Source organism: Pseudochaenichthys georgianus, chromosome 17 (genome assembly GCF_902827115.2).
Source record: "Pseudochaenichthys georgianus chromosome 17, fPseGeo1.2, whole genome shotgun sequence".
Lineage (NCBI taxonomy): Eukaryota > Metazoa > Chordata > Actinopteri > Perciformes > Channichthyidae > Pseudochaenichthys > Pseudochaenichthys georgianus.
In genome coordinates this window covers 19631147-19657426 of record NC_047519.1, presented here as the reverse complement: position 1 = coordinate 19657426, position 26280 = coordinate 19631147, and the positions used below count along the sequence as shown (strand labels likewise).

Here is a 26280-nt window from a genome sequence, read left to right as displayed (position 1 = left end):
TCAACACACATGTTCCCATACACACAGACACATCCACGCGTGCCACATGAATGACCGGGGCACCAAGGTGGTAAAGGTCATGTCATGTTGACCACTGTATGTAAGGTTATAAAGAAATATAACATAATTACAAGTCCTGAATTATAATTAATTGCAGTCAAATGTAATAAGAATCAAAATGTTTAATAAGATAAATAGCTTTTCCATTACTAATGTCATATATCAGAAAAAATAACGATTGAATTCCATGATTCAATACAACAATGAAAACGAGTTAGCGATGTCATAATTATCGCTCTGATGACTATATTATGTTCCTGTGAAAACTTTAAACTTTAAAGTATTCAAATTTCTCGCCCAAAACTACATTTAACATTGAATTTGAACACACCACCCTCTGCTCCCTTTTGTTCTGCTGTATTGCCCTCTGCTCTTTCCTGTCATCACATCTGCACGTCGCTGCATAACTTGGCTCTGAGGTGATGTGATGACTAAGTTCATTTGTCAGCATTTAGTTGTCAGAGCAATTTCCCGCAGCCATATCAGTCATTCACAAAGTTGAGGAAGTGACGAAATAGTCTGGAATGGCACATGCATACGTTCCAAAAAAATCCTCACATGCAGTACAGTAACACATGTGTTGGAATACTTGTGTGTGTGTGTGTGTGTGTGTGTGCGCGCGCGCTTACTTTTTCAATACATTCATGTTTAGCAGTGAGGCAGACTACAGTGTTTGCAGTCATGCAGGACTGAGGCCCAGCCAGCTCACTTCCTGTGTGGACTTCCTTTTCCCAGGGCTGCAGCGACCACCGGGGAACCAAACCCCCCACCGCACCCCCGCTCCCACTTTATCATTACTGCGTCACATGTCTGCAGAGGCATTCAAACGTATAGTAAGAGAGAGATGTGGGACAGTAAATTGTGGTTTTGTCTGAATTTTGTTCTCAGACATTTACAATTTACAATGAGAGGAAGCATTTAATTAGGAGCTGGTACAAAATAAAAACACACTTGTCATTCACATCAGACGTGTAAAAGGAACAGTTTGCCTTTTGAGGGGAAATATGGTTATCGCTCTTTGGAGCGCTACATTAGAGTTAAATGTTGATAGCACTCCCAAATTAGCACATTTCCCAACATGTAAAACGTTGGCTTTTACCGTCTGTGGTCCTGGCCCACACATTTTTAACATTTAAGATGTTAAAAATACACACACATACTGACAAACATAGCACACCCAAAGTGTGTAAACGTCAAAGCCAGTCAATTGACCTCCTTCAGACAGATTTGGAAAAGAGGAAATGTGCAGCTCTGTATGAACAGACCCATGGCGGCCGTGGATCACCTGAGGCAGACGTACCGATCAGACACATGAGCTTTGTCCTGCACACACATGGAGTTTATATACAGTCTATGGTTTACACACACACACACACACACACACACACACACACACACACACACACACACACACACACACACACACACACACACACACACACACACACACACACACACACACACACACACACACACACACACACACACACACACACACACACACACACACACACACACACACACACACACACACACACACACACACACACACACACACACACACACACACACACACACACACACACACACACACACACACACACACACTGTTATGCTAGGCACCAGTTTATGTAGGTCAATGGCTCTGAATGCAAGCAGTCACTGTAGGCTTAACACATTATGCACAGGTAGGGAGGAGGGGGCTTTAAAGCACATCATTCTCAATAATTCAAGGATTTTATTAAAGTGATGTATTTAAGGCATATTTGCGCACATTAAATAAGTTATTTGTTCGTTTATGTATGAACTAGCCCTAATTACGGTAATCCTATCACACACATTTAGTAATCCTGTTTTAAATCATTAATTCTTCCAGAATAAAGACCAATTAAAGGTGGGGTAGGTAAGTTTGAGAAACCGGCTCGAGATACACTTATTGTTATATTCCATGGAATGCTCTTAACATCCCGATAGCAATGAATATCTGAAGTGCTTTGACAAAAAATCCATAAAAAAAACGTCATCCGTGGAAGCCGTGGTACTGTAAAAAGCACGACCAATCATCTGAGCCGGCCCGGCTAAAGTAACTGGATGGCCTACCTGCCTGTCAGCCTTCCATCTGTGCACAAACTTATCTCGTGCCCTCATTGGTCATGTGCGCGTTCGTGTGTGTTGGAGGAGGGGCTCTGTAAGGAAGTGGCAGATATTTCCCGGCTGTGTATTTTCAAATTCTAGCGATCTCGAGCTGGTTTTTCCAAAATTACCTAGTCCACCTTTAAGTGTTGCCGCTTTTCAGAAGAGGATTGTGAAAATCTGGATTTGTAATATTACTAAAAAAAACAACCTTGTGTTTTCACACTCATAGCAAAGCTTTAAATACAGAGTGCCCATGACAGGTTCATTGCTGAGGGCTGAGCTCATTATTTGACTGCTGCTTATTTGAATTAATTTGCATGTCAAATACAAACCCCCAAATTCTGCTGGATTAGAGGCTTTTCTGGGTTTTAGTTTTGGGAGGCTTTGCTTCAAACCAGTGATTGCCAGAATTGATTGTGTTATCCTCACAGCAATAAGATACTGTATGTTGAGTTCCAAAAGGGGGACACATACCTTTTAAAAGAAAACATAGGTGTTAAAATACATTCCTCGATTGTTAAAACAAAAAATTATTTGTCTATGTGATCTAAATTTAGAATAATGTTAATAACGTGTTAACGCAAACAAAAATTAACGCCACAAATTATTTTAACGCGATTAACACATGTGCATTTTTTGTCCTCGGCCACCCCGTAGATTCAGAGCGCATCGAGTTTAAAATACCATCTACAAGCTGATGCTGACAGCCCCGCTCCTGCCGCCCGCTTGCTGCAGACCACACTTCCACGCTCACCGGCAGGCACCGACTGGCCATCGGGAGGACCGGGAGAGACCTTACGTGTATTGTTGTTGTTAGCATCTGGTGCTAGCTAGCTGCGCTAACGGATATAAGGAGCTGTTTAAATGAAAACAGAGGAGCGACATTTCGCCCACAACTGCGCCGAGCACTTGACTTTATGCAGGTAGCCAGACAGCGGGACATTGTACGAAAGTCAGCACACTCAGCTCGGATAGTGCGCGCAACATGATCGCAGCGTCCAGGCAGCTCCCGTTCGAGGAGCATATGCCTCGAGTTAAACATCACACACACACACACACACACACACACACACACACACACACACACACACACACACACACACACACACACACACACACACACACACACACACACACACACACACACACACACACACACACACACACACACACACACACACACACACACACACACACACACACACACACACACACACACACACACACACACACACACACACACACACACACACACACACACACACACACACACACACACACACACACACACACACACACACACACACACACACACACACACACACACACACACACACACACACACACACACACACACACACACACACACACACACACACACAGTATTGTATTATTGAATGAGAGAGGTTCCTGGTTGAATTGAGGCGAATATTTGTAATGTTCAGAGGTTGTTGTGTTTAATATTCATGAGAATATTTGTCATTGTTCAAATGATAATAAACATTTGCATAAAGCATATTTGTCCACTCATATGTTGATAAGAGTATTAAAAACTTGAAGAATATTCCCCTAAGGCAGTGGTGTAGTGGGCGTTGGACGCGGGGGTACGCCGTACCCCCACTTATTTGGAGCATGATCTTTTTTGCGGCAGCGCTTTCCCTCAAGAACGCTAACGAAAAAGCTCTATAATGGCAGGCAAACATTTTTTCATCCATATCTGATGTATCAGTCTTCAAAACGCAAGGTGTGTGTGTGTGTGTGTGTGTGTGTGTGTGTGTGAAAAAAGCAGCGCTGTCTGCTTATTTGCAATGTAGGCTAGGCCTAATCAGAATAATTTCCAGTCCAGATTCAATGTTTGCATTAGTAGGCTATATATATATTTTTCGTTTTGTTTATTTAATAAGTTAATTTCAGGACAACTTTGGGAATTTTGTTTGTTTGTTATGAGTTTTAAATAGATTTTGAAAGTGGAGATAGAGAGAGAGAAAAGCAGCGCTGTCTGCTTAGTTGCAATACTGTAGTTTATGCAATTTAGGCCTATACATTGTTTATGTAACGTATGTGCCAGTGTGTCCATGGTTTTGAGTCTGTGTGTGTCTGTTGAGCACAGCGCCGTCTGCTTTTTGCAGTACAGTAAGTAAAGTAGGACTAAGCGTACCGGTAGTTTCTATGGACCTGTCTGCCCGTTTTGTGAGTGCACTGCGCGCATGCGCACTTGTTTGGCATTGTTTGGGATGACCTAATTTAAAATAGCGTCCCCCCAGTAAAAAAATCCCCACTACACCACTGCCCTAAGGTACATTTAGAACAGATAAAAAATGTGCGATTAATCGCGATTAACTATGGACAATCATGCGATTAATCGCAATTAAATATTTTAATCGACTGAAAGCTCTAATATATATTTATAAAACGGACAAGTCAAATCAAGCAATCTGATTGGTTCTTAGCCGTGATATACTGAGCGTATACCACGGGTGGAATTGTAAGTTACTTTTCACAACAAGTCAGTATCCCTCCACGTCTGAGAAAAACAGTATACCGTTGGGCTGAAAATACTGGAACAAGAAAGCAGCGGAGAAGTAACGGGGCAGAAACCCTCCTTTTTACGCAGCGGTCCAGACATAGACATCAAAGGGCAAAACATATTCAGTGTGCAGTTCCTTTGGCATTAGGGCAGGGATATCTAGATACTTTCCAAGGTTTGACATTATGAATTGTGCTACTTTTAAAGCAAGTAACGATGTTTTCAAATCTGTAATCAAAGAGGTCCGCAAAAACACTATCGGCCAATCAGATTGCTTGATTTGACTTGTCAGTTTTATAAATATATTTACTTTTCTTCCGTTACGGAACAAACTTACAAAGCCTAAAGGCCCTGACACACCAAGCAGTCACCAGAGGACTAGCCGACGCTGAAGTCGGCTGTTGCCTGGCCGTGTTCTCCTGCGTTTTGGCCATGTGTCGCACGGGAACACACCGCACCGACTTCAGTGCGTGAGTGGCAATAACTCTCCTTACCAGCAGGCGGCGGTAGTGTGTATTCGTCATTCAAAAGAGGCAACAACCGGAAGACAGAGAAGAAGAAGAGTATCTTTTCTCCGTAATATCATACAGAGCTGGCCTCTCCTGGATCAAGGTGATGAGCAGGTCTTCGTTTGCATCATTCCAGATCGCCATGATGAGATGAAAATGAATAGCAGTCTGTGTGTGCCTTCTTAAATCGTTTGTTTACGTCCCTCACTTCCGCTTCGCTTCTCATGCACTGATTCACTAGCTGAACAGCCAATCAGAGTGATTATTTGGTCCGACTGCCAGACCCGATGCATGGCCGATTCAACATGTTGAATCGGCCATGCATCGGGTCTGGCAGTCCAAATAAGGCGTGTCACGGTCGACGGTGCGGGACACACCAACCTGACTACGGCGCCGCGAATGCCCGACAGCCTCTGACGGCCTCTGACTCCCAAAATCGGGTTGGTGTGTCAGGGCCTTAAGATGGAAACATTTAAGATTAACTTCGACCTCCGGGGGGGTCTTACTATGGAGGAGTGGATTGAGGAGTGCCTATCTCCAGAAAAAAAGCACCTAAACGACGACATGCAGAGCTACGTGAAGAGCAGGTAGACCAACTGGAGAAGTAGCTCCATTCAAAAGCTTTCTGATGCGGGTCTTGAAACAAAGCAGAGAAATGATGACCGTTAGTGGCCACAGGTGCGAAAGCTCTCTCCAGAGCTACTGTAAGCCAAATCTCTGGGACCGGAGAAAGTGGAGCAATATTCTCACCACGCCAAGCAACAGCCTAGAACAACCTCAACCTATACAAGTAACCACGTAAGCCATTCTACTGATGCTGGACAGGTTTTCAGTGGGTGCACAATAAACGGCAACATACAAATGAATGTAAATAAATAGCCAAATAATGGATCAACGCTCTCTGTCTAATATGTTCGCTAGCTGTTAGTGTTGTTGCATAGCAACCACCTCGCACTATGTTTCGCGCAGAAGGCAACGGAGGGACTATTTTATTTTGAACATCATTATTTACTAATAAAAACTATTTAAATTAGAGTGTGTCTTTTTTTTTCATATTGCCACACGTGGTAACCGTTTTATAAAAGCAATAGCTCACTTCAGGCCGTGGTATATGCTCATTATATCACAGCTAAGGGGCGTGGTTCGGCCCGACGCGAAGCGGAGGGTCGACAAGGCCTGAAGTGAGCTATTGCTTAAATATATAACAGAAAAGTATATTTTGTTTACAGTTTGTTGGTTTTCTGCACAATTCTCTGTATCTGATTGTCAGCGCAGTAAGTGTAAAGTGTCAGTACAACTCTGAATGAATCCACTAACACACATTTCTGTACATAGTTAAGCTCTTGATCTGTCTGATAAAGGGATTCAGACTCCCTTTATTATATCCTGAAGAAGATACTGAAGATCCAGTGTGACATTAACGCTTCAAACGAAGAATTGAACATGCAGGACATCCCCCATCTTCCCTGCTGGACCTTGCCATAAATTGCCCCCTGATTTTCTGCCTCAAGGCACATTCACACTTAAGGGACCCCATGGGGCCTGGGAAGTAAGTGTGTGTGTGTGTGTGTGTGTGTGTGTGTGTGTGTGTGTGTGTGTGTGTGTGTGTGTGTGTGTGTGTGTGTGTGTGTGTGTGTGTGTGTGTGTGTGTGTGTGTGTGTGTGTGTGTGTGTGTGTGTGTGTGTGTGTGTGTGTGTGTGTGTGTGTGTGTGTGTGTGAGAGAGAGAGAGAGAGAAAGAAAGAGTTAATCTGCAGGACAATGGGTGCCTTGTCCTCACCCCCCACACACACAATTAGGGCTAGGGAGCTCGCAGCTGAGCAGCTTATTGACAACAGAAACTGGTAGTGTATGTGCATGTGCATTTGTGGGTGTGTGTGTAATTTGTATGTGTGTGCGCATGCTGCCTCCTGCCAACACACATTTCAAACACAAAGCCATCCGACTGCCCACAAGACCCAGGGGAGAGGGGTCGACGGAGAAGGTGGGGAGGGTGGATGGAGGGACGGATGGAAAAGGAGAAGAGGGGTACAGATGAAAGGAAGTGGGAGGAGCAGGGGTCTGAAGCCTGCTGCAAGGGTGAAGGCAGTTATAGGAAGGGAGGGGAGAGAGAGAGAGAGAGAGAGAGAGAGAGAGAGAGAGAGAGAGAGAGAGAGAGAGAGAGAGAGAGAGAGAGAGAGAGAGCAGTCTGGACGAAGTAATAGAGGAAGAGGGATGATGAAGGACACATGGGCGGATTTTATAATCAGGCGATCAGCTGGTGTTTCATTTAATGTAAACCTGATCCATCATTATTATTTGTCCTGTATTTGTGAGTACCTGAATTATTGGTGATAATTAGATATTTAGGGAAATATGCAAATTGACTTGAATAAAGCAGATAATGGATGAAAACCTTTTGGGTTTTTACTTGTTTATCATGTGCTGGACAATGTTTTTTGGCCAAATTAAGTGAATTCTGGAGACTTTACGTCACAAAACCAAGAAATAGTCTGTCAAATAAAAATATGTTTTTCCTCTTAACTTCTCTTACATTAAAAAAAGAAATACTGCTACTTATTTTTTCCTCTATGAAGTACTTTTTCTGTTTATTTATTTATATTTGTATTATTAACGTTGCCTTCTTATTTAATAATTAAGTCTACATTGGCTTTTATTTCTATTTGAAATGTGTGTGGTGTGTTCTCTTATTATGTTTGTTCCTTTCAGGACTCCACGTGGTCTGTGTTATATTTTTATGTTGACCTTAAAAATGTCTGCCTCATGTGGTTATTGTATTCATGTGGTTATTGTATTAATTTGTGAAATTCTATTACTTTGAAAGGTGCTATAATAAATAAACGTATTATGATTATTACTCTTTTTCCTTTTGCCTTCAATCTGCACTGTATCTCTGCTGCTGTAAATGTTCCTGCTGCGGGACGGATAAAGGATTTCCGATTCTCTAGAGTTATGTATTGATAAACATTGCTTTTGTAGTTGGGTGTTATGCGTGGAGTTGTCTGCTTTCTCTCAAAATATAATACATAGGTGGCACTCTGCTTGTGCTGGTCAAAGCGGCAAAAATCTGAAAAAATCCACAGCAACCAGAAATCACAACCTATTTCTCATAACGGGGTAATGTTAAATCTGCATATATATGCCATATATATTCAGGAGAAGGCCGACATCTCTCCAGCAAATATCTTCAGCACTGCCAATTGATAAATCACACTACAGGTAAGAGGAACATATGACTTTTTGGGGTGAACGGTTCCTTTAAAAGGAACAATGTCTTTATATCTGAAGAGGGTTTAGAAGACAAGAACAACAACATTCGGCTGTCATATTGCGTGAACACAAAAGAAAAGCGGACTGAAACACACAGGCACTCCTTTCCCTATTACACACACGCATCGATACAGATGCTGCCATCTGAGTACAGCAGGTAGGCATTAACTCAGCCTGGCTGCACAATCAATGAAGGTAAATGGAGGCAGCAGGAGGGACAGACAGCGATCTGCTGCTTTCATTTCCCCTCTCATCCTCTCCCCATTAAAAAAAAACCTTCCCATGTCTTGTTTCATTATAGGAAAGCTCTTAAAGTGAGTCACAGTCTCACTTTGTACAGCACACATGCAGCTTTCCTTCTCTTTCAAGCTCTTCAATTACACAGTCACTGGGTATCATGACTGTCACTAGCTCTCTGCACAGTTGACAACGCTCTCTTTTGATTAAAGGCCAAGTTTCATTACTTACTTCATTATCTGCACATATTTATTATCGTTTGCTGTTGAAAAAAAGCTGGAAGAAGGTCGCAAGTCAAAGTATCAAAAATAGTGCAGCAACTCTGAAACTGTAAGAAATTGAAGCCTTTCGAATGGTTTTAATCTGAATTTCTATCTATCTATCTCTATCCAAGCAATAAAGACACATTTTCACAGACTCTGAGATGCTGAATGCTCATGGTGTTCACAGTCAGTCGCAAAAAAAACAATTTACGTTAAAATTGTGAACTTCATGTAATGATTTTGATTTGTACAGTAAATTATTTGTTAATGTCTGCCTTTTTGTGTCCCTCCTTTTCTCTTTTACAGCTGGCTGATGGCTTCTTCCTCACTCTTCCTCTTCAGTGCAGCCCTTTATCTACCCTATCCTCCCTCTCCCTGTGCTTCACATCTCCACTCATCCATCCATCAATCCAGCACCTGCCTCTCCACTACTCTTCTCCCACCTTTTTCCACCGCCAGCCCTCTCTCCTCCCTCTCTCTGTGCCCTCCCTTTTTGTCCCCACCTCCTCCCTCCAACATCTGCTGGTGTGCGTCTGTCGCTGCTGACCCCTCGCTGCCACATGCGAAGTCCTCCTCTTGGTGTCCCACAGAGACCTTAAATCACTAACACACACACACACGCACACAGAGTGGCTGTCTCCCACCCACAGAGAGCGACAAAAGCCCACAAATGTAACCTCTGATTGCTGACTCTCATTACATTACATTGCCGTTTCATTTGTCAATTAAATGTCTTATAAAGGCCAAATCCTTCAATTAAAAAGAGCCTGGACAACGTGTGCAGAGAATTTCAACAGATTTAAGATCGTCACTCTAAAAGCGCGGATTAGATTACACTGACACACCAGCGCCGACACTGACATTGGGTTGCAGTGTTAAGACTCACTGGATCAAAGCTAAGGGGAACGTTTTGGCTGTTCAGCAAAATAAATGGTTCACATAAAGTAAAAAATGTAAGGAAGTCTGTATCAGGGGTGGTAAAGTAATATTGGTAAATCTATTTTTACTGGCCAACTTGCAAGGTCTGAAGTCCCTAGAGTGTAAATTGAGGTTATGCTCAGGCTGCAACAATATGAACATTGCTGCCATAGGTATGAAGGTAGATCTGGTGCAAAATGCGAGAGCGTGTAAAACCTGATGTGAGCACTTGCAGAAAAAAAATCTGAGCTTGTGTGCTTACATTTACACTTGTATAAAATATCCACGTAACTGTGAACCAAATTTACACTTGTAAAAAATATCCACGTAACTGTGAACCAAATTTGAAGTCACAGAAGAAAAAACTAAGTTTTGTAGCTTGTAGAAAAAAAATGAACTTAGTGATGAAATGTTCACTTGCAGAAAAATACATATTTTTTAAATATATTTTCCATTACAACTGCAACTTGGTTATTACAACCTCTCAAATCAGTCATTACAACTTGACGAATCTGCTCTGTGGCAGTATAAATCGACGAATCTGCGGTCTTGACTTTTGCTAGACTTCTTGCGATAAATGTGTCGCAAAAGTAATTTTCACCCGTAGATGTGGGGGGAGGGAGGGGGGTTGGAGCGAAGGGGCGGAGCTATCAGAACAACGAGGCTTGGGTCAGTCACACAGTCACAGCCACAGTCAGGTCGAACCGGATGACTGCGGGGCTAACGGTTCGCGCTAACGGTTCGTGTCGCAACCGCTGACATGGCGCGTCAATCAACGGTAAGTTTAGCCCATTACTTTGAATATTATTATTGTGATTGAGGATTAAATCCGCTTTGAAGACCACCGTTTTATATCGTGCAGTTTAGCAGCAAAATAACGTCAGTTAGCCAGCTAACGCTAGCTTTGTTGAGTTTATGCTAGCTAAACAAGTAGTGGTTGTCGTCTACAGCTGTAATTAATATAGTATAGCCTACTGCTTTGGCACTAACGGTTGATAAATGTTTATGAAAATAAAACCAATTGAACTGTACTGAAATAATGACAAGTTTTATAATTGTCTTGGGGTCCTGCTGTGTTTTTAAAGCCTTTGTAAATTATCCATGCTATTTAGCTAACGTCGAAGTAGTGTATGTGAAATCAACCTCACAATAAGATGTGTGTATATTACAATTATTAATGTCATATTTCAAGATGATTACTTAGATATTACAATATGGTTGGTTGAGCTGGAGTTCATTATTGAGCTTACACGTTAACGTCACAGTCATCTGAAGAACGAACCCAAACCTTGTTGTTTTTATTAATTGTATTACCAAATGGGTATCAAATAAACAGTAAGCATTGGTAACACAACTTCCAAAGTTACAGTAAAATAAAAAAGGACCCTGACTCGGACAATACACAATCCAACATGTCAAAACAGCACCACACTTCAGATAATGGTTAACGGTCCAGCCCTCAACAGCTCTACGTCAATTATGGGGTTTCATCATATGCCGTTTCCATGAAAACGCATCCCTCGCCATAAGACGATGTCGCTATAAACTCCTATGAAAATGTTCAAAAAGTACTCAAACTTCACGTGTGCCAACAGTCCAGCCGTGAAGACATCTACGGGACAGTTTTGAGATTTCTTCAAATGTTGTTGCCATGGCAACACAATGCTCGCCATGAAACACGGTTTTCTCATAATTTCAGTGCAATTTCTTCAGGAATTGCATTCTCTAGTTTGTGATGTTTTGCTCTTGAAAATGTGAGGCCATTTTGTCTTCATGCTTCAATGAGCAGCTCTCATAGCAATGAACGAGGCCCCGCCTCCGACACTGTATCCAGCTCTTATTATACATCCATTGTGTGAACAGGTCTTAGCTTTATCTATATTATTCTAATTTTAGTGCCTGGAAATCTAAAGGTGCTACAGTAAATGAGATACCAACCAAAACCAAACCATTGCCCCTTCACCCCAGGCGAGTGGAGACTCATCTCCTAGTCGTTGTATCTGCACATCATACATTACATACGGTTGGTGTTTCAAGACCACACTTGGATATAACAATTGCATGTTTAAATGGTAATTGTGACATCTGTGTATACATGTTTGTTCTGAATGGGCCATTGTTTCGAAATATGAGTCATGGCTTCGCCACACACACACACACACACACACACACACACACACACACACACACACACACACACACACACACACACACACACACACACACACACACACACACACACACACACACACACACACACACACACACACACACACACACACACACACACACACACACACACACACACACACACACACACACACACACACACACACACACACACACACACACACACACACACACACACACACACACACACACACACACACACACACACACACACACACACACACACACACACACACACACACACACCTTGTTTGACAGCAGGTGAAGTGACACGTAGGAGATGACGGACGGCTTAAAGAAGAGTCGAGACTTGAGAGTGAGTGATATCGAGCAACATTCTGGTCAACACAGCAGCAGTTTCTTAGCCCGCAGCGACGCCGCGGCTCAGAGCAGCTCTGTCTCCTCCAGACGCACTGTGAGGAAGCCTGAGGCCGCTGCAGTAATCTACTTTACTCTGGGATTAGCAGCTCTCTGCAGGTGCCACTCACTGTCTCTCAGTCTCCGTCCAGACCTCTCCAACACCCTCCCTCACTCATGACTCATGTCCCTGTGTGTGTCCGCCCTGCTCCTACCTACTCAAATCAGTGGTCTGAAATAGAGCTGGTATTTGAGTTTTGATCTGTATGCTTTTTATCAAAGAAGCCGATCATTTTTCATCAGTAATCAAGAGGAGGGATGAGGGGTCCTGATGTAGTCTATAAGGACGGCTTGTTGGATGTTCCAATAGCTTCAGAAACCCTCTCCAACCTTCACAACTCTCTGTTGTCGGATCAGGGAGCTCTTTGTCAGTTCCTTTCTGTGACTTTCTGAGACTTTCTGAGACTACATTTTATGACATTCACACTCGATTAACACTGACATTGTCCAGCTTTATGGATGGTTCAAACTTCTCTATCTCTCTTTGTACGTTTGGTATAAAATGTGCGCAGTTATCCGCATGTTTCGAGATCCCCTACTCCAAATGATCCCCAGTTCCTTCATCTGACCTTCCAGACAGGGTCACGCATCACACATCACACACTTGGGGGACCCTGCATGCGTGGAAATGAAATTGTTCTTTACACAGCTAAATCGGACTACATGGAAAGTAAGGACCACTAACCGAGTATTAGGTTCATGAAACTCACTGTTCTCTCTATTCTCCCACAAAAAAGTGACCACCACCAGTGATGAATGGGAGTCAGGAAACAGCAGACCTTGCTCCGAGGTAAAGAGAGAAGAGTGTGTAAAACTGAATGCTGCACCAGAAAGAGCTTTCACATTCAGACTGCAGCTATTTGCTCTGCAGAGGGTTAAAGGTCAAACTGATGAATATCTTCCCCTGAAAACAAAAGACCTCGGCTCATTATACATCAACCTCACGGAAAATACCCTTGTATGTCAGATGATCAAATGTTGCCATGACAACTACAGAAGTACAGAGGAGGTGCACACACACACGTAGAGACAGACGGGTGAGCAGGCGACACGTTCCTGTAGGATGAGGCCTACACAGATGATGTCTCCGCTGTACACGTGACGAGAGGCGTGGAGGATATACAGAGCCAGATGAATAATGAGCTTCTTATCATCTGCTCCATCGTTTCCATATCTCCTCTGCTTTGCTGTTCGCTCCATCTCCATGTCTCTTCACTCACCCCCCTCCCCCCTTAAATGGGCCAAATATTTCCCTAGGGCCACTCTCCTGTATAAAATATAAACATTACACCGGGAATTTTCAATTATGTGACGCCAGAAAGCTTTTCTTAATAGAAAATTCCATAAAGGTGGAGCAGGATATTGATATAGACGATTTCCACACCTCAAGCAAGTCAGATCGTGGCAGTTCATGAATTCAGCGTGCAAGGAAATCAGCACTGTTGACGAAAACGTGGTAACTCCTGATTTAAACAATACTAGTACTGTCAAATGTATCCTCTAGCCATAAAAAAGGCAAAAGTCCTATGTGATTAATCAATGTGAAGCTAGAACAAACTGATTCTTGGTATTTCTGAGTGAAAATGGGCTCAAAACGATTATCCAAATTGTTTAATAGTCAAAGTAACAATCGACTATTAGATTAATCCACTAATTGCTTTATGTCGAATCCTCACTCTTTCTGTCTCCATCTGTCTGTCTCTCCTTCCTACACGCAGACACATGCTCCTGGGTGTTCAGATTCTCCAGTTTCACAGCCACCTCCTGTTTCTTTGACTAATTCAAGGCGATGAGATCTGTTACAGACGCAGATAAGCCAGCTTCGAGGCATGAGCCCTGAAGAAAGCTGATGCTTTTTCCTTCTTTCTTGCCATAAACAGTCGCCATCTGCCATTTAAATGCAAGCACCTGTTGGTTTCCGACCAAGGGACCGTGGAGAGGAAGTCGACAAACATCTGGCTCACATACGCCTGCCTGTCTGTCTGTCTGTCTTCATGTCACTGTACCCGTTTCATATCCTGCCTCTGCCCACTCATCCCTCTAAACTGGCAGTCTTCAGTCTCCATTGTACAGAAACATCAGTCCTCCTTTTGATTTCTTCTTCTTCCACTTCCACACACCCTCCAGTATCTGACCCAGATCTTGGCTTAATGAAAAACAAACCTGAATGGATGAATAAAACATAAGTGGGGGATGTGAACCTCGTGTCCTTTACATCTCTAGCACTAGCTTATCACCCATCTCTCTTCCTCTCTCAAATACAACATTTGTTCTCAGTCTACTACTCGTTTACACCTTTATGTATACAGTCTATGGTTTCAACTTTACACACATTGGATTCTCCTCAACGTCTCCTGTAATCCTACACAAGTGTCTCCTCTCACTTTCTCTCTCCGGTGTGTTTTAGTATGCGGTAGTAAAGTGCTGACTGAGATGACACAGTGCTTCTGCTCTAAGTGTTCTATAAGAGCTCCAGTACACTCGTTTTTAAATCGAGTTGGATGTGTGCTCAAAAGCTGTTGAAAAACATAACTGGGTTCAAATTTCACACTCAAGGTATTTCTCAAAAATGTGAAGATGCTGGAGATAATGTTGGTGTTGGGATCCAAAACAAAGACCAAGTCACAGCTAATAATACAGGAGGAAGAAGAGCCTTTAGAACATATTCTGGTATGCTTTTACTGCAACAAAAAGCAGACAAGGAAATTGCATGTGTATTCTCCAAACAAAACACTGAGGTGGCATGGAGAGTAAGTCCTCTTCTCTAGCTTGTTCACGAAGGATGAGGAGGTAAACGAGTGCTGCTTGGTAAAACAAATGACTACTACCATGAAAAAGGAACCAAGTACACTGAAGAAATCACAAAATAATGATGTGTGTGCTATTGAATGAGAAAGCTATTTGTGGGTACTGTTACCTATATATTAATGATGTCTTCTGGGTGCCAAAAAGACCAGGTTTAAGTCAGTGGCCATACATTGTGCATAAACACAAGCACACACACAGAATCTAAGTTAAGCATGATTTTTAAATGGTTCTTTGGTTAGTGTTAAAGAAAAAAAAGCTTTGTGTTGTATAAAACAAAAACAGTCTCTGTAGGTTTATGTGCTTTCAGGGAACTCAAGAAAATCATGACAAACAGAATTTCTGGTCTCAAGTTGTTTGTCAAAGTCAAGTTGTTTGCAGGTTCCCTACTGGTGAAACAAATAAAGAAATCACACACTGTCCACATCAATCACAAGAAGTTCTGACTCCTGAACACACTGTGCCAATCAAAGCCACCTGCCGGGCTTGTTTGTCTATTGCCCGTGGAACAAGCTGGTTTCTATTTCCTTTCGCTGCGCTGACAACCTAAAATGACTGAGGGAGAGTGATATTTGACATTTTCATTATAATGATAACTCTTCTCTCTCTAGTTCCAAAGATATCTACCAAAATGTGGCAAAGCACTCCCATTTGGTTTGGAAAAACATAACAACATGTGAAAGTAATACACAGCGCTAAGGACACTTTGAAGCGCTCGGACCGCCTGCAGGCTACACTGGAATAGTTTATTCATTTAAATGCTCGGTTAATAAATAAAGCATGAATAAATAAATATAAAAAGGCAGCTGAACATATACATGCCCATACATATTCATAAACAAACAGCTGCTGCTTATGACATTATATAAGTGCAGTGACTGTTTAGAGTTGGTTGGTGAACAGCGATTGTAATACTATTATGTGATTACTAACTGCTAACAAACTCTCTTTCTCTCTCGCTCACACACACACGCACGCAGACACACACAGACAGAGAGTGGGCCCCACTCTGCTCAGACTGGTGACACACCTCATCAAACTGTGGTCTGTTATAAGTGGTGCTGACACGTGTTTGTGTGTCTTTGAGCATCTGCCTGTGTCCATAGTGTGTGTGTGTGTGTGTGTGTGTGTGTGTGTGTGTGTGTGTGTGTGTGTGTGTGTGTGTGTGTGTGTGTGTGTGTGTGTGTGTGTGTGTGTGTGTGTCAGCCATTATAGAGCTTTTTCGTTAGCGTTCTTGAGGGAAAGAGCTGCCGCAAAAAAGATCATGCTCCAAATAAGTGGGGGTACGGCGTACCCCCGCGTCCAACGCCCACTACACCACTGCCTTAGGGGAATATTCTTCAAGTTTTTAATACTCTTATCAACATATGAGTGGACAAATATGCTTTATGCAAATGTTTATTATCATTTGAACAATGACAAATATTCTCATGAATATTAAACACAACAACCTCTGAACATTACAAATATTCGCCTCAATTCAACCAGGAACCTCTCTCATTCATACTCATTCATCTAATACAATACTCTGTGTGTGTGTGTGTGTGTGTGTGTGTGTGTGTGTGTGTGTGTGTGTGTGTGTGTGTGTGTGTGTGTGTGTGTGTGTGTGTGTGTGTGTGTGTGTGTGTGTGTGTGTGTGTGTGTGTGTGTGTGTGTGTGTGTGTGTGTGTGTGTGTGTGTGTGTGTGTGTGTGTGTGTGTGTGTGTGTCAGCGTCTGTGCGGCAGGAGTGGGCCTTTACAGCACGTGGTGGTGGTGGTCTGGTTTCCGCTCAGACGGCTGTGAAGTGGCCTGATGAAAGCTCACACATGGTTGCGGCCAGACGAGGCTGATCTCCTGTTGGAACCGCAGCGCTCCAACGGCTGGACGGCAGAACACCCCGGTCTGTGTTGCCGATAATTAACAGTGACAAGACATTTAGCAAAGACTTGGGTCCGTTATAGAAATAAGTTGTCTTTAATGACCGAGTTCTCAGTGTTCAAGCGAGAATGTTATAGTCATGAGCTACATCAGGGCTTCAACAGTGGATCTACTTTCTGAATGTTGTCCACTCTTTTATCCTCCTCGGGTTAAAGGGGGTTTTCCAGTGAAATAATACTGCAGTTCCATAAAGTAGGGCCAGATTTTTAACAAGGCTGGTCATAACAGGAGCAGCAGATATCCTGACTTTAAATAAGGGTCAAGCTCCCAAAACACTCAGGCAATTATTTCCTATGATGCAATTCGATATTGTCTTTGCTAAATCCTTGCACTTGTCGAGTGGATGGGGTCTTGTAGGATGATAACCCTAGATATGTGAAACTCTGACGAGATGTTTGAGGTTAGGCTTTGACCCCAAATGTTTAAGGTCACGTTTTTTCGTAGGTTTCTGCTGGGATATCATTTACTATCATGTTTATGACTCGCAAGTTTTTTCCTGGCAGAAAAGCGCTGGCCAAACACTGGAGATGTTCAACTCGAAGTGCTCAAAGCGTTCACACAATAAATTAGAGTGCTAAAAAAAGAAGCTGGGTCTAGCGCTTTTTCTTAAAGCCGCTAAAGTGTTGCCCTAATCAGAAACAACTGAAATAAGACCGTAGCACTAATAAGAAACACTACATGGATACTGATAGTAGTTTTATAGGTCTCAAGTGTACACCCAATAACAAACGAGACACATTTCTGACTTTGTTCCGCTTGGGGGGGGGGAGGGTGTGACTTTGCAAGTTGTGTTTACAAGTTTCAGACAGCCAACTTTAAATATACAGATACTCTAGGTGACAAATTACAGGCGGCGAGTCTGTTTAAATAAGTGTTTTAACAAAACAAGTTCAGATGTTTCCATATAAGGGGTCAGTGAATAGTTTGAGCAGTTTAAAAAAAGGATAAAACCATGTGCTATGGCCTTCACAAAGACAAATATGTTCCTTAATTTGTCCTTTCTTCTATGATCCTGTATCCGGGGCTTTTTCTAGCTCCTAAATGTGCTCTGATCCTACGGTGATATATGCGTATGGTAGCCTGAGCGACCATTTCTAACTCTTGATCTCAGTTCAGCGACAGCATGTGAGCACTATGAATTTATAAAACACACCTTCCTGGAGTGAATCATACATACTACCATGCTCTTCTCTATTCTGGGACTAAACATGTCGTGTTCGAATTCCCCACCCTCGCTTCTCACCTTTACATCACCATCTGCAGTGACACACTCGCTGTACTCCCTCTTCTCTTATCCTCATCTAGGTCTCTCCCCACATCCGCTCCATCCTCCAGCCTCCCAGACTGACTCGTTACACTACAAGCCTCCTTCAAAATGCATTTCCTCTCTCGCCCGCTTCTCACCTTTTTTCTTGACTTCCTCTTTCCACCCTCCTTTTCACCGGATCTGTCTCATCCACCTTTTATTCCTTGCCATCTTCCTCTTTTCTCACCCGTTCTGCTCCCAACCCTCTTTTAGCTCGGATGAGGTTTTCTAGTGTCTGCATGGTTCTGTTGTTCATGCACCCCTTCCTTCCTCTCCAGCGTTCTCAAACCAAAAGGCATGACTCCCTCCTCCTGTCACCCCTTGACTCAATGGCGCCCATCACAGAGTCAATGAGTCACACTTCTCTTCATCCTTGCCATGAGAAAAGGCCTAAAACACACAGAGAGAGAGAGAGAGACAGAGACAGAGAGAGAGACCCCTTGACTGATTTCACAGGTTCTCTCCATCATTAGCCCGATATTAAACAATAGTGAGCAGAAGAACCAGCTGCTATCCACAACCAGCTGTGCTATCATTATCTCTGTGTGTGTGCGTGCGCGCGTGTGTGTGCGCTGCATGCTAAAAAAAAAAAAATCAGAATGCTGACATCTTTGTTTAAGCCAATATTCCCTTTTCCCAAATTGGTCGCTTTTGATCATTTTCTGGCCGTCCCTCGCTTTAAGTGTGTGCGTGCGTGCGTGCGTGCGTGCCTATCTCCATAATTAGGGCAGACCAACCACACATGGGTCTCCACTGACACTTCCCCTCCAAGACCTAAATATTCATGAGATTCTAAACGCTTTCATGAGCTCTGTAATTATGGCCAGAAAATACACGGAGAGAGACAAAGACAGTAAAAGGGAGAGAGTGGGAGGCAGGGGAGGAAAGGCCCTCACACTTTTCTAAAACACCGGCTGTCCCATAGTGTAAGCAGATCATATCCCTTTGTTTTTACTTACTTGACGGAGAGCTCCATTTAAATGGGAATATTAAAGCCCAGCAGCTGATACGCTAATTACTCTCAGCCATGAAGGGAAATGATGCACTGGTAATAGATGCATGGATATATGGAGCTTTAGTCTCACAACAGCCATTTTAGTCAACAGCCTCACACAGAAATCGATCAGGAATCAAAATCGATAATCAGTTATGGTGGTAGTTGTTTTTGTGATGACTACTAGAAACAGTCTCCCTCAGTTTATCTCCCATGTAGCGAGAAGTATCTGCCAGGTAGAGCGAAAAGCCACAGATGTCCTGCAAGTGACTGATCTAATCTTGCTAGTGCAGGTTCAGTAAAAGCTTTCCCCCTGAAGATTTAGCGACACCTACACCTACTCATCATCATCATCCAGTATGCCACGAACTCCTGTTGGGTGAAGTTTAGACAAGTCTATTCAGAAACCCTGCCATACACACGGCTTTAGAGTGGGAGATATTGTTGGAATAAAAAGGTACACACCCAATCATAGAAGGTGTTTCAGATACTATTTGATAATGTGATGATCACTGCTGCTGTGTCAATACATATGTGTGAGAGAGAGAGAGAGAGAGAGAGAGAGAGAGGGAGAGAGAGAGAGAGGGAGAGTGAGAGAGAGAGTCTCTGACAGGATATTCTTTGCTTTTCGTAAAACAAAAGAAATCTTAAATCATCCAAGAAGACATTGTTGTTCTAGGTATACACCAGCACTTAAACCTCCTGTTAGTTTTCCCTCCATGGCATTATATTTCCACACACACACACAGACGCCAGCTTTGAATTCCAGGATGAGTCAATCGATTTGATCCAAGTGGAAAAGCTATCAGATAATCTGCTGGAAGTGAAAGGCAGCCAGGAGCAGGGTGAGGCAGCGGATTCAGAGCCGATTGTCCACATTGACACATAATGACGTTTCACTGACACACACACGCACACAATAAATCAACACAATAAATCAACACAAGATAACAAATGAGCAAGAGCACAGCAACTCAGACACTCCTGTCATTTATATGTAAATGAGCACCTCGCTACTTCCACTCTTAACAATTCTAAAAGATAGATCAAATTTCCAATGAGATCCGACAAGATGCCAAGACACGACGAGAGGGAGCCACAGTAAAACCCAACGATACGCGACAAGATGAAGGAAAATGAACTGATACGACCAGTTTTACAAAAGTGGACATTAGCTGTAACTAATCAGTTTGTCACAACACTAATGATTTCATGTTGCCTCTCCGAGGGCTCCACTGCTGGCGTGTCAGGCCATATTCAGCGTCAGGCGGACTTTGATTAACGACTCGCTGCTGCATCTTCCCTTGACAAACTCAAGCGTATCACAGGATGACGACAAGATGACAAGCAGCATCAAACTCGCCCTGATAAACTGATGAGCAAGCTACAACAAGGAGAAGCTATTCAACAGTAAAGTTGCACACAAGAGATGTTCAGGAATAGACAACATCTCTGCCACTCAGTGGACTGTCAGGCTCCAGGAGGGAATCCAGCCATCTTACTGTAAAGTGCACCATTACTTGAGTTATGCTGTCATTGTAATGACCTTTGAGAGTAAGCAGGGACAACACACAAACACACAAGTTGCACAGTGCATTTAGACACTAAGTGCCTGTCAAGGGTAGGAGGAACACATCATCTTCCAGTTTGTTTCCCCTCTGCATCAGCTGATGTCATTGACTTTAGAGCGCAGCGGTGCATGAGAGGGCTGTTTTCCCTGAGTGACATGTGTGTATTTATATATATGTGAGCGTGTGTGTGTCTGTGTTCAAGAGTGTGTCTGTGATTTTTCTGTGGGCTCAGCAGTCTATCACTGACTTAACAAAAGGCTGCTGCATAAAAAGTCATTCCCACTCCCATCTGTCAGTCTAAGATGAATACATTTACATGTTTGTCCTTGGGCAGAAATATATAAATGAAATGGTGAACCACACAGACTGACAGAAAGCTATCCAATTATCCATTGCATACATAGCTGAATATGTTGATTGTCAGATCATTAATCAGCCTTAAGCCACGCTAGTGGCTCAGCCAGCTCTTACTTGAGTCAATGCTAACCTTAGCATGCTAACATGCTCACAATGGCAATTTTAACAGCTGGTGTATAGAATGTATAATGTCAATCATGTTCATTACCTTAGTTTAGCATATTTGCATGCTAATTGCTAACATTTGCTAATTAGCAATACTTGTACAGCTGAGACATGTCATTTGGTACCAATTTGGCATATTTCCAAATTCCTAATTACTATGAGATGCTTGCATAACCTTGAGCGTACTTTAATCAGGGTCGGCTGAACAGTTAAATGTATCAGCAGGGAAGCATTCAATCCAACATTTATGGGACATAACGTTTCTAGAAAGATACATTTGTCATTAATTAATATTAACTTTAGTTTAAACTAACTTTTATATTTATATTCTATTCTATAGAGATATATTATTACTGAATTACAGAAAACAAAAACCAGAGTTACATACAAAGTTAAGGAATCATAGTTACTACAATGTATCCTCAGAGGGGCTTGGATGGATGGTTGGAGTTATATTTTATGGAAATGTGTCCAGTAGTTAATAAAATATTTTAAGGTGTCCCTTTCTGCTCTGGGAAATACTGTGATTGCAGTGAAAAATAATGTCTTTTCCATTTTACATACAAATGACTGATAAGGAATCACTAATGAAAATGCTTGCTAGTTGTCACCGTAGTTCAACACATAGATCTTTTCAAAACTCAAATTCAACACTTTGCTCATGCTTTCCAAAGTGACTCTCTCACCGTCAGAAACACAACACTCTGGTCTATTCTGCGCCTTCATTGAGACTCATTTGAGGCTTCGCAGGTTCAGATCTCCGAGCCTTCCAGTGGTACTCTGCAATGGCACATTAAAAACACAGCGGGGAGGCAGGGAAATAAAGTCATTTAAAATAACGACCTCTGATGGAAAACAGCTTCTCCTGACAATGTTGGCTATCTTGTCACCACTTCGCCTCGTGCGTCACTGAATGATGAGCACCGTGACACGATGGGCACCGAGCAGATTAGCAATTCGTCCAGCAACTGGCAAGAAAAGAAGAAATGTAATTTAAATGTTAACTATGTGACCAAGAGGTAAATTATTTTATGCTCAATAAAAGAGTTAACTCCTTGGCGGTTATTGCCTTTGAGAACTATCCAATAAAAGTCGCTCATCTCTGCATTTAAATAAGTCATCTGACATCGCTGGCACCCTCCTGTACAGGGATTACTCCAACAAGCTTCAGGCAGACGTTCCACTATCTCAGTTTAAAGATTTGTACCGCTCTACAGATAATGCCAGTCAGTATCTGTTCAGTTTAAGTAGCAGTGACAGGGTGTGATAAGGCACAGCCGAGTTAAAAACCCTTATCTGGCCTACAAGCTTAGTCCCATATGCCTCTTTCCTCACACTGACTCATAATGCTGCTTATTAGTCCTTCTGGAGGGATAAGGGGGAGAAGGGGAGATTTTTTGAAGGAGGGGAAAAGCAGGAAAGAAAGACAGAGAGAAAACAGATTAGGAGGGAGAGAGCTGAGCAGGAGGAGAGAAAAAATGCTAAGAATGTACAACACTGGAAACAGCAGGAGGAAAATGCAAATGTATTTTCTTACACTGAAAACTGCAGGTGTGAAACATAAAACTAATTCTAAACCCACATAGTGTTACTTGAGGTGAAATCAGTTGTTTGCTAAGAGTAATTGAAATGTGTAAAACAGCTTTGTTGCTATCATCTCTGAAAGTAGTTGAGGATTAGGATTAAGTACTGGAAGAAGCTGAACTGTGCTGAAAATTATCAACATTTCACTGAAAAGTTCCACCGAAGTAGAAGCGCCAGTAGTTCAAGTGTCAGTGAGTTCAAGAGCTGAAGGCAGGGACGCAGAAGAACAGGACAGGAAACAAAGTGCTGTGAAGAGGCAGGCGAGGAAGACGTGTGCAACATGAGGTTTGACAAAGGTAATGGGGAATACCAGGGGAAACAGGAAGGAGAAGAAGAGGGGGAAAGTAGGAAATTATGGATGGGAGATTAAAGAGAAGAAGAAAGAGGCTCTGAGGGGAGGTGCCGGTGAGCAGATTGATCTCCCGCCGCGACCGGCCGGTCAGATTCAGCAGACAGATCAATGACTCCCTGTCACCATTACAACGCTCCATCCCCTCCTCCTTCTTCATCTCTCCATCCCTGCATCTCTCTCCCCCACAGACACCCCCTCCCTTATCCTGACAGGTCATCAATCAACCAGCAAACTCCACCCACACAGGCTCTACACACACACACACACACACACACACTTTTGAGCCTATCCCTAGTTATTTAACCAAATGAAGATGCTGCACACATGTGACTATACCCCTGTTTACACTGATCTCTCTCTGCTACCTTTCTTCTCCCTACACTCTCCTCAGCTCTTCTTTTACAGTCTCTCTCTGCTCCTCCTCCTCTTCCTGCCCTCACCATCTGCACTCCATTTTTCATGTCCTTGTCACCTTACCCATCAGAGTCGAGTAAATGTCAAGGTGGACCCACAGAGAGAATGAATCACTAATGGGTGTCCTGCGAGGAAAGGTACTGTTACCAAATACAGACACCTATAACTCTCTAAAAAACTACTGCTGGTCTAGAGACACTTCCTGTGGCACTTCTGTTGAATATTCAGTATCTTTAGGATTAGAATACAAAACAGCAAATGTTGGTTATTAAAGGTTAATCCTTTTGAAACAAACGTTACTTTGATAGTACACTTTGTCTCGCCCAGTGATTTCTAACCATGATCCCTAAGATGTCAAAGGGGTTAATGTGTTTTGACTAACTTTAGAATCTTTTCTCTTTTATTGTGAAATACCACGTACCTGTGTATGGCTGTCAAACTCTCAAATTAAACAATCTCAGAAACATCACTTTGGGTAAAACTAGTCTTATAGACAAGCAATGGATGACGAGAGGTCCCTACAAGAGTTGGCTTCAATTAGAGAGGTCACAGGTCACGAAGAGCCACAAAGATTGTAAACTACTGGCATACTTTTTGAATCCATGGTTTCTTGGGATTTCTAATAAATGCACATCTCTCATTGATCACTTATAATTCATCCATTACACCACATGCATGCAATACAGAGATTCAGTCAACCTTTCCATCACATTACTGTGTGTGAGGTAGGACGACAGATGAGTTGCCATTGGTGTGAGAGGTAACCCCAATGTGTAGAAACATCACGTGACACCTTGCACATTGAGGTAAACTGTGTCTAAGTATTTCTGATGTTAACCTGTAAGAGCTTTAGCTGGATATTTAAGAAGAGGTGACAAACTAATAGTAACCATCGATGTAAAAAGGGCAACACTTTTCATGTCAGTGTAAGTTATACATGTATAAAGTCAATTAACGGTCCAAACATGGTTTTAAGATACTTTTTGAAGGAAGACTCATCGTTGTTCTCGCCTTCCTACAACTACACATAACCTTGTGCTCCAGATCCTGTGGTGAGCTCATCCGGTGTAAACAGAGGAACACTCACCGAACACAAACTCAGCTCCTCTCCAAATGACACTTTTCTCCAATTATCTCTCCACGAAGGAAGAAGGGCCGAGTCTCTCCTCTTCTCTGAAAATGTCCACGAGGTTATTCCGGCGATGTTACTTGTGTTTTCGCGATGTAGCGACGGTTTCTTTGTTGCAGCAAACTGCAGCTCGATACATCCAGGCACCAGGGACCCGACGCTGAGTGTCAATTTACTCCGCAGAACGAGCGCTGATTGGTCGCTTCCACCATAACACAGAGTTCTGCTCTCATGCTATTGGCTCAGGCACCTATGTTGAGTTCAGGGACTGCTCGTAAACTCAAACTTCTGTTGTCGCTGTACACAAATAATATCAGGACTACTGCAGCTGCTATTACTATTAAAACTATTGCTCTAATACTAGTGTTTTGCTCTAATTGTTTTATCAAATAACCGTTATTTCAAAACCCTTGGTTTCTTACAAAGCTGTATTGTATTTAGTATCTTATTTATTCTACTTCATTTATCAAGCCATTTCCCTAAACATAAAGTTGTATTTGCTTTTTTTATTTTTATAATGGTACTGCCTCTATTTATGTTAGTAGTTTTTAACACGTTGTTGTTCTTTATCTATGTGCTGCTATCTTTCCAACTACTAGACACTGGTAAGGATTTATAAAGTAACAAAAAACAATCTCTGTGAAGAAATGTTTGAATTGGACATTAGCATATGACATCTGAGTACGTTCATTTCATAGTAGGACCTTTTTTTAGTTTTTTCATCAAAATGATTTAGAGTCCCCCGCCTTTCTAGTTTTAAATGTATTTTCAGTCATTACTTTCTAAGAGTCCGACAGCACGTGAAGGTATCACAATCCCCACGCTTTATTTATCTGTTCTCGTGCACATCCCATATTGTGGTTTCCAGCAGAATATTTATCACAAAACATAGATTATAAATGGTATTCAATTAAGATGCAAAACCACAACCAATAAACTGATGTGCTATAATATCTGAAATGTAGGCTGATGTGTAAAATTAGAACAGAGGAGAGTTGATTGATTAGCATCGAGTTGTAATAGGGGCAGTGTTTGTGCTAATCAACCCTAACATATGCACTACCAGATCAATACTAAATGAAGTTATCGATTCCAACCCGCAATGTTTGATGATGGATTGATCCAATGTGCATCCAGCACACATGCATTAGAGAAAACTA

The 26280-nt window shown here is 42.4% G+C and overlaps 1 protein-coding gene across 2 annotated transcripts in view; it reads right to left on the bottom strand.

Moving 5' to 3' along the window:
* Positions 1-25287, bottom strand: part of LOC117462071 (SPRY domain-containing SOCS box protein 4-like) — a 68372-nt gene extending 43085 nt beyond the window's left edge. Inside the window, exon 1 of one of the 2 annotated variants that reach the window (XM_034104140.1) lies at positions 25079-25287. The gene's annotated coding sequence lies outside the window, so the exon portion shown is untranslated. Of the gene's footprint in view, positions 1-18652; positions 18718-25078 lie in introns of those variants that run through there. The other variant, XM_071206317.1, reaches the window with a different exon arrangement.
* Positions 25288-26280: the final 993 nt, after the last annotated feature.